The sequence below is a fragment of the Meriones unguiculatus genome, chromosome 3, assembly GCF_030254825.1.
Source record: "Meriones unguiculatus strain TT.TT164.6M chromosome 3, Bangor_MerUng_6.1, whole genome shotgun sequence".
Taxonomy (NCBI): domain Eukaryota; kingdom Metazoa; phylum Chordata; class Mammalia; order Rodentia; family Muridae; genus Meriones; species Meriones unguiculatus.
The window spans coordinates 130333888-130346147 of record NC_083351.1 but is presented as its reverse complement, the minus strand read 5'-3'; the positions used below and the strand labels follow the sequence as shown (position 1 = coordinate 130346147).

At 40.4% G+C, this 12260-nt stretch overlaps 1 non-coding gene and 1 pseudogene across 1 annotated transcript; both read right to left on the bottom strand.

The window, feature by feature from the left end:
* Positions 1-6041: 6041 nt before the first annotated feature.
* On the bottom strand, positions 6042-6803 carry LOC110543907 (14-3-3 protein zeta/delta-like; annotated as a pseudogene).
* A 3389-nt stretch (positions 6804-10192) lies between these two features.
* On the bottom strand, positions 10193-10296 carry LOC132653454 (U6 spliceosomal RNA). The gene has a single exon (XR_009591193.1). It is a non-coding gene; the product is annotated as a U6 spliceosomal RNA (small nuclear RNA).
* Positions 10297-12260: the final 1964 nt, after the last annotated feature.

The following is a 12260-nucleotide window of genomic DNA, read 5'->3' as shown; positions in this document are numbered from 1 at the left end:
TCCTTGGTTTGCCTGTGGTGTATATGCAAGATTAGAGTCTCACAACAGTGTGATGCAGCCTTGATCATTCAGGCCTTTACAGCCATTGAAGCAGGACAGTCTCCCCAAGCATGGTTGGCTACCATAAAAAGCTAAAATGTTATGCTCAGGATGTGAGGCTAAGCACTGCACTCAGGGTCAGCAGCTTTCGACCCAGAGAAGAGCATGCCTGATTGCATGCAGGTTGATGCCCCAGGTCCCACCTCTGAGAAAAAGGTATCAGACGGGTCTGATGCTCTTTGGGTGGATGACACCTAAATGAACATCGGTACAAAGTCCCAATTTATTTCTAATATCAGAGATCAGACCTCTACTCTTGCCTGATGCGTCTAAAACAAAAAGGGGGAACTGTAGAGAGTTGCGTAATGCCGCGCCTTAAAGATGAAGTGGTTTCCACCTTTCACCTTCCCGATGGTGAGTGCTCTCTGTCACAAACAACTCCATATTTGGCTAAGGCTGAGGATCTGGCTTGCTTCCGTGTATGTGGACCTATCTGCATTGCCCGCGTGGCACGCTGGGGTTGGCTACCCAGAGGCTATTTAAGCTGTGGGCTGGCTTTCCCTAGGGTCAGAAGATTGTTCAAGGTTCCTGAATAAACTGCATTGAGGAAAAAAAAAAAAAAAAGATCAGAAAGGAGAGGAGAACCTCTCCTATCAGTGGACTTGGGGAGTGGCATGCAAGCAGAAAGGGGGGGGGGGAGGGTGGGACCGGGAGGGGAGGAAGGAGGGACTTATGGGGGGATACAAAATGAATAAAGTCTAATTAATAAAAGTTAAAAAAAATAAAATAAAATAGAAATTCAAACAAACAAACAACAACAACAAAAAAGAAATAACTGAAGTTAGACAATCTTAAAAACAATGAATTCTTTGAGAAATGGCTGAGAGGTTAGAGCACTAGCTGTTCTTCCGGAAGTCCTGAGTTCAGTTCCCAGCAACCACATGATAGCTCACAACCATCTATAGTGAGATCTGGTACCCTGTTCTGGTGGGCAAGTATACATGCAAGCTAAATACGGTATATATATTAAATCTTTTTTTAAAAAAGATGGAATTCTTTATTGTGATGTCACGGCCCAGGAACAAAGCAGTCACGTGAGGTTAAAAAAAAAAGTCACTTCTATTTGGTCCTGCATGGAAGCAGCTGTTCTTTTGCTCTGAACCAGCTTGCTTAGAAGGAAAAGCAGTCCTACTTTGAGGTTAGAATAGCTAAGTGGAGCTGTTATGTAAGAGCAATGACAAAAGTGCTGTTAGTGACTTTTCCTTGATGTTTTCTGTATTTTTTTTTCTGTCCTTTGTATGTGTGAGAATTGTGGCAGTGATACATCTTTCAAATCTGTGTTTTAGACCATACATCATGATCTAAAAGGTAGATTTGCTCTTTAATCTCCTTCTGCCTCAGTGGCTAGGCTTGCAGTCTCCTGTCCCTTTTTAAATGGTTCAACAAATAACCTGGGGCCTGACCCTTACAGAGGCTTAAGGATGACAGTACATGTCAAATGCAGAATCTTTTCTAGGCTGAGTCCTCATTGAGCTTAGCTAGAGCTGTATGCATGCTGTCATGAAGGAGATTATTAAATTATTTATTAAGGATGTGGTATGATTTCTCCCTGGGAAGGGATATTAATTCTAGAACAGCTGTACCTCCATCCTTTCAGAAACATTTTTCTGAAGCAAGGTTTTCCATCTTGACACAAGGGTCCTTGATCTCAGTCTGTTGCTCCCTAGGGCAATAACCTGTTGTAGTCCTGAGTAAGCTAACTAAATTCTTAAGGGCTGTACCACCACTCAATTTCAAAATTGCTGACTTGAGTCATATAGTCAACTGTCCATTGCATTAACTGGAAAAGATTTTGCATGTGGAGCATGGCTTACCTTCAGATCAGAATAGAAGGAGAGGCTTATAGAAGGAGAAACAGGGTAAATACCCAGCTACTTGAGTCACCATTATGAAGAAGAGGATCATGACAGGATGAATCATACAGTGAATTTGTAATTTCTCTGCATATATTAACTCTTGTAAGATGAATGAAGATAGACCAGATTGGTGGCAATACAATTTGGGGATGTTAGCTTGGTCCAGTCAATACTGAATTTCCAACTAGAGGACATGCCTTTGCAGATATTTCCAATCCACCTGAGGAGTTACATCAGGTCATAGGGTTGAGAAACAGGCCATTGATTTTATCCGTGTGAGTTAGTTTACACATGTCAGCAGGCAACACTGCACTTAGGAACAAAGTCAGACAATATCTTATTACTGCTATTCTCTTTGCCAGGGAATGGCCTGTTCTTTTTCAAAGTCATTACAGCTATGTGTGTGCTTTTTAAAATTATGTTCTAAAAAGTCAATTTCACCTCTACATTTGCTTTTCTTTAAATGCATCACTGCTCTTATCTCTTAATTGTTCTTATTCTGCACTGTTTTCCAGTCAGTACATTTTTTTTCCATTTTCACAAATGTTGATTATTTCTGTTTAGAGCAATGTCTCCTGTAGCACAGGCTTGCTCATGCTATGTACTTTAGAGTTGCTTTCAACACTGAATCCTATCTCTGCTGCCAGGACTGTGAAGAAAGTTCTAGGATTCTTCCAGGATGGGTCTTGCCTGGTCAGTGAAAGGAAAAATAGACCAGGAAATGAGTGTCTTTCAACCTCTCTGGGTTTTTTTGGGGGGGGGGTTGGGGGGACTGGGACTTAAAAATGAAGATGGACCTGTGCAAGACTTGAGTTCTATGACCAACTTTGAAGCTGGTAGAGTCAGAGCACAGACAGAGATAGGAAAAAGGGATGCTGAAAACTTTTCTGCTTTATGAGCAGTTAACACTAGCAGTGACCATCGAGGTAATCAATTTTAGATTAATAAATACCTGGAGTGTCCATTTCTCAGGCCCACAGATCAGGTAATCAAGAATCTGAATTAAAAAAAACTGAACTTATTGTGAATGCAAATTACTATAGTTATACACTAGTTTAACCAAAATAGAAGATCTGGGTGAAATGTGCCTCTGCTTAACAGACCTGTTATTTTAAAATTTTAACATGATCATCGTGAGAGAAAATGTGAGAGGAATACTTGGTGTGCTCTAATATAAATCCCTAGCCTCTAGAGCACATGTCCATAAAGCCAGATTCACTTTCTAAAATAATTTTTGTGATTATAAATACATCTTTTCCACCATCACTTTCCTGTCTCCAATCCCTTCCACAGACTCTTCTTTGTGTTCTAATTCATGGCCTGTTTTTGCTTTAACAACAGTTCCTGTTTGAATGTGACCTCTGTTTGGCTGGAGTACTTCCCAGCTACAAAGCAAAGGGATGGCTGCACTGGACACTGAGTTTGTAATGGAATGTACACACAAAGGAACCTGTGCCTGGGTAGAGGAAGAAGAAGTGCTCTGGGAGATTGTAAGAATTTCTAAAACACTACAGACATTTCAGGCTAAGGCCTGTTCTGTCCACAGGGTGGAATTGCAGAGCTGGGTAAGTCTGTGCTGTCTGAGTCATTTGATTTCTGTTCACCCAGTTGGGGAGCTGCCACTGTCCTGAGGCCCAGCAAGGTGACCTTAGGTACAGATGACCTCTGGGAAGACCTAGGAATCAGGAACACCAGTAGGATATATCCTATGGGTTTTTCCCAGGATTCTCTTCTGATGCAACTCTAGAGGCTCTGATGCACAACACAAGCTATACCATGGTGAGTGTGGGGACGACTGTCCCCAGACCAGGAAAAGCAGTTTGGCTTATTTCTCAGAGTCTGCTCTGTTGGGATTGGGATGGACTGTGAGGCAGACTGTTGCTCAGTTGGCACATGTGGTGACGTGGGCAGAGGCTTTCGAGCCTTCCTGAGGTTATATTGCCTGGGGAGGAGGATGCTCTGCAGTCCTGGCAGTGGGAAGCTGTGCTGCATATGGCAGAACTATCAGGTGTACACATATAGGCACTGTTTTTTTGTGTGAAGTGGTGAGAACAGTTTGGAAAAAAAAATGAAGGTCTGGTTGGCAAGAGTTCTGTACCTCGCATTCTGCATTCACTTTTGTGTGATAAATTTTACAATATTTTAGAAACCTGTACAAAGAAGGTGATGGGGATCATCTTCAGTAACATTTGCTCTTAATGCTTTTTACTTTTCACTACCACCAGCCACAGTGGCATGATTCAGGAAATTTCAACCCAGGGCACATGGATCCTAGAGATGCAGAGGTGTCTCAAGTATGCATGGTGTTCTGCAGGTGGAGAGGGCAGATTCTACTTCCTGTGACTACATCCATGTAGCAGGAAGCAGACATTAAATTATTCATCATTGTTTTGTATGTGGGCATCATAAATTGTTTCCATTGTTCATGGTACGTTCTGAGAAGTGGTTTATATTTAACCAATAAATAATTGAAAAAAATTCTGCTTTTGTAATCACTTGCTATGTACCTTGGCATTGAACTAGGGTGTAAAAGTCTGCCCTGCTTTTAATCAGGGCTTCCTTCTCTTAATTCAGAGGAGACTGCTAGTTTGGCACAGCTGTAAAATAGATTTTTATCTTACAGCATTTTGGTGGTTGTTCCTGCTTTTTGACACCACAACAATACTGACCATTTTTTAGGTCCATTTGAGATAGATTATAGTATGGAAGTAATTCTGTAGAGCAGTGTGGCCTCAGATTCATTGATATGAATTTACCTCCAAAGTGCTGAGATTAATAGAAAAAGTTCCCATGCTTGGCAATGTTCATTTTTGAAAATGATTATATGGATACTAGTGACAAACAGCAGAAATGACTTTAAGAGGTATGGTATTCTTCTAGCTCTCCAATGCTTCTTTTTATCCATGTTACTTATTTTTGTTCTTCTATTCTAATCTCTCTGTGTGTGTATGTGTGTGTGTCTCTGTCTGCCTGTGCGTGCATGCATATGCGTGTGTTGATTACGTAGCACACACATTTCTTAAACTCCTGCCTCTGTATTCTGAGTTCTGGGATTAAAGAAGTGCACTACTTTGCTCAACCTTTTTCCATTCATAAAACTTTTATTCCACTTATATGTACTTTAATACATGTGTCCTTAACAATTATGCTTGGATTGTTCATGAAAATTTCATAAGACATTAAAACATAGCTAACTGTCATCTCAGGTTATTTCCCTGTCAGCTATTTTTACAGTGCATGCATATTAGGCAAGTATCAAAAAATAAAAAATAAAATCACAAAAGCAAAAAACAAAACAAAAATCTTAAGAAAAATTTAAATACATGGGCTTCTGTTTACCACTGTGCTTGGTACACATGGAGCGGTGACCACCATCAATTAAGCTTACTGCATCTATACTTTTACATTTGTTCTTAGATTGACTAAAACACTTAAATACAAACAAAATGTGTAGAAAAATAATGAAAGCAAACAGCAGGTAACTTTACAAATAATGGAATGTGAACCATTTCTGCCCTTATCAGATTAAATTGGGTCACAACTTTGTCTGAGGACTACTTCTGGAGCTATGGTCAAGGGTATACATGCAGAAATGCATGATCCCAACGGGCATTCACGGGATGTTTGTTTGTACCATAACCTCATGAGTGCGGCGCCAAACCTTAAAGTACCCAAAAAAACTATACTCCTGACTGGAACCAATTACTCCTTTTATTCTCCACCAGCACAAACCAATATGAAGGCTGTTTTCTTTGCTTAGACATGGAAGCAGTTTTAACACTGGCCCCTCTGAAGCCACAATGTACCAAAGGTACTGTGCCAAACATGTATAACTCGTGTAAAAATTCCACCTCCCCATATTGGCCCCCTCAAGATGAAAACGAGTAACTCTCTAAAGTTAACTGGCTCTACTCCCCTAATATTAAAACATAAAAACACATGGGAAGTATAGAAATTCAAATAGAAGTAATGTAAACCTGTCATAAATCGTAAACAGCAACAATAACAAAACTATTTCTGGGACAGAATGGATGACAAATGGTCTACTGTGTGAATTTTAAAATGAGGCAAAGGTTGGAAGGTCAGTTAATTTTTCCCTCCTTCTGCTTCTGCTTTGTCTCCTTGTGTTTCCGATGTCCACATGTCAAGTTCTCTCTCAGTAACTCCATTATTAGCGTGCTGTCTTTGTACAGCACTTCACTTAATGTATCAAGTTCAGCAATGGCTTCATCAAAAGCTTTTTTTTTTTAATTTTTTTTTTTTCAAGAGAGCAGGCTTTCTCTGGGAAGTTCAGAATCTCGTAATAGAACTCAGAGAAGTTAAGAGCCATACCTCTTCTGATGGGATGTGTTGGTTGCATTTCCTTTTTGCTTATTTCAAATGTTTCTTGGTATACTTGCTGTGACTGGTCCACAATTCCTTTCTTGTCATCACCAACAGAAGCCTCAGCCAAGTAGCGTTGACAGTAACCCTTCATTTTCAAATAGAAGACTTTGCTTTCTGCTTGTGAAGCATTGGGGACCAAGAACTTCTCCAAAGGAGACAACACATCCTTGCAGGTGTCTCTTAGCTCAGTCTCCGTTTTCTCTCTGTATTCTCGAGCCATCTGTTGCTTTCTCTCAGCACCTTCTGTCTTTGGCTCAGTACTCGAGATGACCCTCCACGATGAGCTACGGGCTCCTACTACATTTTTGTGAGCAACAGAGAGAAGATTCCTTTCCTCATTAGATAACTCAGCTCCTTGCTCAGTTACAGATTTCATGCAGGATACCATATCGTCATATCACTCAGCCTGCTCGGCTAGTTTGGCCTTCTGCACCAGCTCATTTTTACCCACAAAGGATATTCTGTGTCCGGAGTGGATGGAGGCACAAGGACCAGTCTCGGAGTCTCTAGGCGGTGGCTGCAGCAGCTGCGAGGCTGAGACTCTGTCCCTGATATGGTTGCTCACGGGACAAGTCCCCCCCCCCCGAAAAAAAAAAACAAACAAACAGAATTTCAGTTGTTTGTTTGTTTGCTTTTTGTGTATGAGGGTTTTTCTGAATGTGTGTCTTTTTGCCCATTCATGCCTGTTGGCTAGGGAAGCCAACAGATGTCAGAATGCCTGCATTAAAGTTACAGATTGTAGCGAGCTGCTTTATGTACTGGGAATCAAAAGTTGGGTGCTCCGGAAGAAACTTTGGTCTTCTTAGCCTTTGAGGTATTTTCTGTCCCAGATTTTCAATTCTTGATAATGTTTTTTTTTTGTTTTGTTTTGTTTTGTTTTTTTGTCCAAGGTATTCTAGGTCACTTGATTTTCAGACTTCCTTTGAGGGAATCCCTGCAGGTATCAGACAGAGAAATGAAACATGCTGAGATGAACATGAAAGAGTCTTAAGCATGACAGCATATGCAGAATGGAAAACCTGTTCTAGGCTGACCCCTCTTTGAGCACTAACTAATGCTGGATGCAGGTTATTATTAAAGTGATTTGTTTAAATTAATGTTTTCAATGTTTGGAGTGATTTCTCCCTGGAAAATTATATTAATCCCAGATCAGATGTACCTCTAATCTTTCATACAAATGTTTCTGAGAGAAGCTCTCCTATGTTGACTCAGGTAGCCTTACTCCACCCTGTTTCTCCCTAGGACAATGACATTGCTGTCTTTTTGATTAAACCAACTAAATTCTTAAGGTAAAGGTCTGTACCACCTATGAGTTTCAAAATTATCCATTTGAGTCATGTAGTTAACTGTTCATTGTAGCAAGAGTTAAAGGATTTGCATGAGGAGCATAGTTTCTGCCTTCAATCCAAAAGAGGAGGATTGTGTACACAGCAGGCAAAAACAGGGTAAGCAATCAATTGGTGTTATAACCAGTATGAAAAAGAACCTGATTCCTGGAGGCCGGGGTGATTTTGTAATTTTGCAGCATGTATTAATTGATGTCTTGTGGATGAAGACAGACCAGGTTGTTGGATGTGCCATTTGAGGAGGTTAGCTCCAGACAATGCATACTGAATTTATAATTAGAGAACCGTCCTAATTGTATATGTGCAATCCCCATTGACAAAGTTATGTCAGCTCAGAATATTGAGACAGAGGACATTGGCTGTAGCTGTGTGTGAGGTTACAGATCTCAGCAGCTAACATTGCACATTGGGATTATGGCAAACAGGATAGCAATGAATTTTTTTCAATTGTATTACTCTTTTAAGAGTCATATTTATCTTCTTAAAAAGTCAATTATTAGCTTCAGTTTTTAAGTTTGATTTCTTTAAATGCATCATTGCTCTCATGTCTTATTTGTTTCTAGTTTCATAGTTTCTCCAATGTTTTCCAGTCATTAAGAATTTCTTTCCATTTTTAACAAGTGCTGATGATCATTTATTTGTTTTAATCAATGTCTCTGGAATCCAAGGCTTACTGCATACTATGTAACTGAGAATTGCTTTGAACACCCAGACTTGCCTCTATTGCTCCATGCTGGAAAGACAGTCCTGCAATGCTTTCCAGGTTGGGCTTTGACTGGTCAGTGAGAAGGAATATTAGACCAGTCAATGTCCTCCAATCTCTCTGGCTTTAACTGGGCACTTAGAAATGAAGAACGACCTATGTAAGAACCTAGGCCACTGACCAACATTAAAGCAGGTGTAGTCAAAGCACCAAAGGGAGGAGCAAGGAGGGAGAAAGCTTTCCTGCTTTGGCAGTAGCTAGCAGTAGCATGGAGTAATGAGGCCATCAATTTTAGATAATTCATAATTGTCTCAACTGGCAGGTTCTAAGCCCACAGATTGATTCAAGAACCTGAATAAAGAACTGAATTTATTGTGAAACTAAATGACTGGAGTCACACTAGCTCAGCTGATGAAAACCCAGACCGTTGGGTACTGTGAGGGATTTTCTTTATTTCAGCTTTTGAAGTGGGAAAACCCTGAATGACTGCCTCTGGCTGTCAGCTAGCTGCATTAGGTTCTGAATAGAAAACTTGTGTTTATTTTGTTTCTGGGAATCTTTGTTGATCTTTAATGGGCATGCTGTTAAGTTGAATGCTCTGAGAAGGACCATCTGCCCCTCACTTTTGAGGACCACCCTGGAGAGCTGGAGAGCACTGAGCATCCAGTCTTCTTTCTTTCTTTCTTTCTTTCTTTCTTTCTTTCTTTCTTTCTTTCTTTCTTTCTTTCTTTCTTTCTTTCTTATTTTTTATTTAACTTTCATTAATTACACTTTATTAATTTTGTATCCCCCCATAAGCCCTTCCTCCTCCCTTCCCGATCCCACCGTCCCTCCCCTTTCTGCATGCATGCCCCTCCCCAAGTCCACTGATAGGGGAGGTCCTCCTCTTCTTTCTGATCTTAGTCTATCAGTTCTCATCAGAAGTGGCTTCATTGTCATCTTCTGTGGCCTGGTAAGGCTGTTCCCCCCTCAGGGGGAGGTGATCAAAGAGCAGGCCAATCAGATTATGTCAGTCCTTCTTCCCATTACTATGCAACCCACTTGGACACTGAACTCCCATGGGCTACATCTGTGCAGGGGTTCTAGGTTATCTCCATGAATAGTCCTTGGTTAGAGTATGAGTCTCTGGGAAATTCCCTGTGTTCAAATTTTCTTGTTTTGTTGCTCTCCTTATGGAGTTCCTGTCCTCTCCAGCTCTTACTATTTCCCACTTCTTACATAAAATTCCACTCACTCTGCCCGACAGTTGGCCATCAGGCTCAGCATCTGCTTTGATAGTCTGCAGGGCAGAGGCTTTCAGAACCCTTTGTGGCAGGTTCCCAGGTTGTTTCCTGTTTTCTTCTTCTGGCTTTCAGAGGTTCTCTGTAGCAGGTTCCTAGGTTGTTTACTGTTTTTTTCTTCTTCTGATGTCCATCCTCTTTGCCTTTTGGGATGGGGATTGAGTGTTTTAGTCAGGGTCCTCTCTCTTACTTCGTTTCTTTAGATGTACAGATTTTAGTGGGTTTATCCTATGTTGTATGTCTATATGAGTGAGTATATACCGTGTGTGTCTTTTTGCTTCTGGGACAACTCACTCAGGATGATCCTTTACAGGTCCCACCATTTACCTACAAATTTCACTCTCTTTCTTTCTTAATTACACTTTATTTATTTTCTATCCCTCCCTGTAATTTCCCTCCCTCCTCTCCTCCCAATCCCTTTCTTCCTCCTCCTTCTCCATGCTTGCCTCTCCCCAAGTGCACTGGTAGGGGAGGTCTTCTTTTTCCTCCTTCTGATCCTAGTTTGTTAGGGTCTCATCAGAAAAAAATATGGAACGCTTCACAAATTTGCATGTCATCCTTGTGCAGGAGCCATGCTAATCTTTGTATCGTTCCAATATTAGTACATGTGCTGCCAAGGCGAGCACACATCCAGTCTTCTTAAGCTGTGTTTGGCCTGTCCATTGAGTTGCCATCTGAATTCAGGAGGCTTAGGTAGTATTCTTAAAGCTCCCTTATTTACAAATCCCCAATAACCTGGTGATCTTTCATCCCTAACATTCTCCTAGATACAGATGACCCTTTCCAAAGTCAAGAGTTCTTTACTTTTCATGATGAGATTTCTAATAACTCTAGCAGGCTAATCCTTCTTAACAAAGGTGGTGATGTACACTATAGCAGCTAAATAGTTCTTTAGAAGCAACAGAGAACAATCTGTGAATTCATTCACATAATTCATATTTTTTGTTTACATTTTAACAAAATGTCCAGTGGTTTGCTTATCAAACAAGCTCTGCCTGCCATTAGTGGCTAGTAATCACTGAAGCTGTGTTTGAATTTTATAAACACAATAAGTCTAATTAATTCCACCCTCAGAAATTTGAACTTGCAGTGCCTAATGCAGTCTAGGCTGAAATGTGTGTCTTTGCCTTCTCTGTGAATCATTTGCAAACTTCCTTTGGTTCATAAACTAAGGTTTAAGACCTCATCATTAAAATTAAGAAGCCAGCCTAAATGCACACAAATGATGAGGTGGCAAGCTTAAACTAGTGCCAGAGGAGTGACCTCCAAGAGCCTTTAGTCTCCACTTTCAACGAAGAGGTGAATGGGAAAAGTAATGCTCTTTTCTCTATTTTTTCTTTAACTTTACTTATAAGTGCTACATTTAGAGTATGTGTATCGAGCAGGGAATATGGACCATCTGTGCATATGCACTGTGCAGAGCTTAAAACAGGTGGAACATTCTGGTAAAAGCACCATCTTCTATCAGTGACCATCCCCATCATGTCCACCATCACCACCACCAACACTGCCAGCAACTTCCAAATGTCAAGAGAGTTTAGAGTATCTTCCTCCTTTGTCTTTTTGTGAGTTTCATTTCTGCCAAATTACAGAGCTGCCTGTCATGCCTCCTCCTCAGTAGCTTCCTGCTTCCTGACAGTGTGACAATCCTGCCTCCAGAAATCTCTGTCAGTCTTCAGTACTTCTTTTGTAGCCAGAATAGTAGTGCTATGCAGACTGGCCTTTCTATTTCAAATATGCCTTTTCCAGTTCCTACAGGGCACCCAGGTGCCCTTCACACTGAATTTTGGGTCCTCAGAGTCTTGGAGCCTACTATGTGAACTACTCTCAGGACATATGTCTATTACTTTGGGGGAAATCTTCCTAACCTTTTTTTCTAGATGAGGATCATAAGAAGGCTTGACTTGTGAATACAATGAGAATGTTTCAAAGGAAACCATAGTTAAACTGTTCTCTTTGAAGGTGATTGCAGGCTCTCCAGATCTTTCTCTTCATAAAGCAGTCTTAAGGCTTCCATGTTATAGCCTTTCTGGGACAAAGCAAAATGCATCATTGTATTAAATGAAGACATATCTGGTGTCATGGTGGAGGCTCATTTAATTAGTTGTATAGGAACAAACATGGTTATTCTGGGGGAAAGATGAGGGAGTAGAGAGAATCTATTTTGTCATCTGTGTGCAGCAGTGGGTACTAATTTTAAAGTACTTAACAGGAATGTTCTCCAGGCCCTACAGAAAACCTACAGCTTTCAGTATCAGTGCAATTAAAGACAATGTAAAGCACATTAAAATACAGTCAATATACAGTCAATATTTTCTTCTATGGTGTGTTTGGATATGTCTCTGAAATCCCAGAAACAGAGGTGTCCATGGATTAATAATAATAATAATAATAATAATAATAATACAAAAAAGACAGCTATCTATTTTCATCTTTGATATTCCAGAGAAACCCTGTCTTAAAAAATAAAAAAATAGATAAACATAAGGACATTAGCTGTGGATTAGTGTCTCCCTCTACTCTGCTGTTTTTTTTCCTTCTTACAGGGAAAAGACTAGAGCAAGGCTGATCCAAAGGCCTATTTTATCAA